A 4225-nucleotide genomic window follows, 5' to 3' on the forward strand; every position below is an offset into this window, starting at 1 on the left:
CTTTTCCTTAGATTTAAGGTAAGTTTCTCCATGTGGTATTTCTGTTCTAGAAACTTTCAAAATACTATGATACCTAAACAAAGATCCAAGTCCAATTTGTCACAATAATGCAACAAGTTCTTAAACTCTTAAACTGAGGGCCAAAAGCTTATAGGACGGAGATTGCAAATCTGGCTGAGTGGTGCCACAGCAACAATCTCTCACTTAATGTCAGCAAAACCAAAGAGCCAATTATTGATGAATGTAGGAAGAAACCAAAGGTCCACGAGACAGTCCTCATCAGGAGATCAGAGATGGAGAGGGTCAGTAACTTGAAATCCTTTGTCATTTCCGAGGATCTGTGGTGGGTTCAGCACATTAAGTGCCATTACAAAAAAGGCACTGCAGCATCTATATTTTCGTAAAAGATTGTGAAGATTTGGCATGTCATCTAAAACTTTGACAAGCCTTTATATTCTCTCTCTCCCTCTGTGTATATATATTTATATATATATATAGAATTGAATTGACTTTATTTCTTACATCTCTCACATACGTGAGCAATAAAGATCTTTACATTACGTCTCGTCTAACTGTGCAATTTATTGTAATTTGTAATAAATAGTATGTACAACAGAACCGTCAATATAGCTTAGAAAGGCAATTGTATCAGCATGAATTAATCAGTCTGATGCCCTGGTGGAAGAACCTGCCCTGGAACCTATTGGTCCTGGTTGTAGTGTTGCAGTACCATTTCCAGGATGGTATATATATTTATTATTTTGTTTTTTTTTTCTTTTTTTTATTGTACAATTTGTTGTGTTTTTCACTTTGCTTGTTTGCCCGTCTTTGTTTTGTGCAGTTTTTCATTAATTCTATTGTAGTTCTTTCTGGGAATTACTGGGAATGCCAGCAAGAATATGAGTCCCAGGGTGATGTATGTGCACTTTGATAATAAGTTGACTTTGAACTTTTGTTACGAAGGATGAACAACTCTGATGGGCAGAAGGGTGCAGAGATGCCCATGCCCCCCTTTTGGAGAATCGCAAACCGTTACTATTTCGATGCTGCTAACAAGGAAGTAAGAGAGACAAAAGAAAACATGCCAGGACAGCTGTTACTGATAACAGCTCATGAAAGAGAATGAGAGAGACACAGATAAGTGGTAAACAAGTTGGAACATCTGCTACTGATAAGAGAGGAGAGGAGCCATTGATTTACTGTTATTGTCTTTTGGAGAAGGATTGTTTACTTGGTACTGTTCTATTCATTGAAATTCCTTGGTGGACAGCTGGAGTGGGCTGGTTTGATGAGCTAAGCCATTCAAAACCGATTGACACTTGAGACCCCGTGAGTGGGGATAAAAGTGAGGTCTGGGGTGACACCCCTCAGACTGTTATGAATGAGGAGCAACTCTGATGGGCAGAAGGGTGCAAAGTCGCCCCCCCCTTTTTGAGAATCACAAAATCGCTATTATTTCGGGTCTGATACCAAGGAAATGAGAGAGATAAACAGCTGATGTCAGTTAATGAGAGAGAGACAACACAGGGATACACAAAAGTGGAATGTCTCCTCCTAACAAAAGCGGAATGGAACCACTGGTTACTGCTATTGTTTCTTGGAGAAGGAATTGTGTATTGAGTACTGTTATATTCACTGAAACCCCTCAGGGGGCAACCAGAGTGGTCTGGTTGATGGGTTGCATCATCCCAACCTGATTGACGCCTGAGACCCCGTGAGTGGGGATAAAAGTAAGGTCTGGGGAACACCCCTCAGACACACCAGGAGAGATGCTACGAGACCGGTGGGGGCTTGTGTGTGTGTCCACCCTTGCCTGGGTGACAAGTCCACCACAGAAGAACGGTCTAGCTAAAGGACGGAGGGGTCATACTTGAATGGCCACAGCAACAACACATCGACGGATCAAGTTCGTAAAGGAAGGTTGGCAAGACAATAACTGTTACTGTTTGCGCGCTCTCTTTCTCTCTCTCTCCAACAATTACAACACATCGACCAACAACTACCTCAGCCTGCATGAACTGAACTGAATTTTATATTTCCATGTGACAATTCATTATCCCCTAGACAACGATAGAGCTTGTTTATTATTGATTATTATTATACCCACACTTCTAGGTTTAGTATTGCTAACGTGTATTATCTGTATATTTGCATTAATATTGTTTTGTAAATTTTCACTAATAAACACTGTTGAAAATAGTACCACCAATGGACACTTCTATCTTTGCTGGTAAGACACCCAGTTATGGGGTACATAACAAATTGGGGCCTCGTCTCGAGATTTGATACCAAATTGGGGGGGGGGGGCAGTGAATCGGGCTATACGTCCAGACTTTGATCTGGTTGCGTGGTTAACCAGACTGGAAACCAGCAAAGATGGATATAGACAGATTTTTAGCAAATCCAACTTTGAAGGCGCTAGAGGATGCCACAAAGACGGACTTGGTGAATATTGTGAAAGGTTTAAATATCACAGAGGTGAAGTCATCAATGAAAAAGTGGGAGATATAGAGGGCCAAAGTCCAGTATTACATATCCAAGGCTGTGTTCACACCTGAAGCATTGGATCTGTTCCCAGAAAAGAAACCAGTTGTTGGGGTGGTTCAGTTAGAGTTGGAAAAATTAAGGTTGGACGCGGAACAGAAGAAAAGGAAGTATGAGCTCCAGCTAAGGGAGTTAGAGGCGAAAAGGGAGAAGGAAAGAGCTGCATGGGAGAAGGAAAAAGCCAAAAGGGAGATGGAGGAAAGGGAAGAGGAGAAACAGAGGCACCATGAGCTGGACATGGAGAAGTTAAAGCAAGAGGGAAGAGTCCCTGGGGCAGACCGAGAGGAGAAGTTTAATGTTAGTAGGGAGTTTAGGTTAGTACCTCCGTTCGAGGAGACAGATGTTGACAGTTACTTCTTGCATTTTTAACAGGTGGCAGTGAATCAGAAGAGGCCCAGAGATCTGTGGGTGGCATTGTTACAAAGTGTATTAAAAGGGAAGGCTCAACGGGCATATGCTGCGTTGTCTGAGGAGGACTCTGAGAATTATGAGGAAGTAAAACAGGCCATCCTTCGGGCCTACGAGTTGGTACCTAAGGCATATAGACAAAAGTTCAGAGATTTAAAGAAAGTGTGGAGTCAGATGTATGCAGAGTTTACCTATGAGAAGGTTGTGCTCTTGGATCGTTGGTGTGCGGCAGAAAGGGTGGAGGAGGATTTCCATTGTTTCAGAGAGTTAATTCCGATTGAGGAATTTAAAGGTTGTGTTTCGGATGATATCCGGATGTATCTGAACGAGAAGCCGAATAAGTCTATATCGGAATTTGCCAGGTTTGCAGATGAATATGCCCTAATCCACAAGACAAGGTTTTCCTCAAATAAAAGTTATCAGAAAGGCAGTAGGGGTGGTAGAGAAGGCCCGCCGGCTAAGGTAGAGAATAAGCTGGGAGCTAGTAGAAAAGGTGAGGAGGAGGACAAGCAGGCTGGCAGGAAAGTTCCTGGCTTGACCTGTTTTAATTGTGGAAAGGTTGGTCATATTGCATCTAAGTGCTTTGCTCCGAAGAAGGAGACAGGAAAAGGGAAAACAGCAGTCCCTACAGGGTGTATTGAGTCGATCAGCAAATCGACGAGAAAGGCCAAGGTAGATAAAATACGAGAGGGGCGTGAGAAATTTATTTCAGAAGGGACAGTGTCCGTGAAAGAGGGAGAAACCCCAGTTCCAGTGCGGATCTGGAGAGATACTGGGGCTGATCAGTCATTAATCCTAAGTAAGGTACTAGATTTTGGTCCTGAGACTGGGGAGGTAGTTTTGAGAGGCATAGGAAAAGGGACAGAAGCTGTACCTTGCATGGGATCATTATAAATTGTGACCTGGTATCTGGACCAGTCGAAGTAGGGGTGCGGTCAGAATTACCGAGAGACGGCGTGGACGTCCTTCTTGGTAATGATTTAGCAGGTGGTGAGGTGGGGTCAGCAGTGAAGCTGACAAGCAAGCCTGTGAGTGCTGAGGACCTGCCCCTGGATTCTAAGATCTATCCCGCATGCGCGATCACTCGCAGCATGTCGAGAGAGGCGGCTGAGAAAGAGGACAATTTAAATGAGTCCAGTGTTGATTTGGCTGAGACGTTTTTACCGACCCTGTACCAAGAGGGGTTAGAGGATGGTGCAACGGAGAATAGGGAGGTGGAAAAGAGTAAAAGAGAAGAGGTAGACCTACCCTTAGCAAGAAGAGAATTTATAAA

The sequence above is a fragment of the Hypanus sabinus genome, chromosome 16, assembly GCF_030144855.1.
Source record: "Hypanus sabinus isolate sHypSab1 chromosome 16, sHypSab1.hap1, whole genome shotgun sequence".
In the NCBI taxonomy this organism is placed as follows: domain Eukaryota; kingdom Metazoa; phylum Chordata; class Chondrichthyes; order Myliobatiformes; family Dasyatidae; genus Hypanus; species Hypanus sabinus.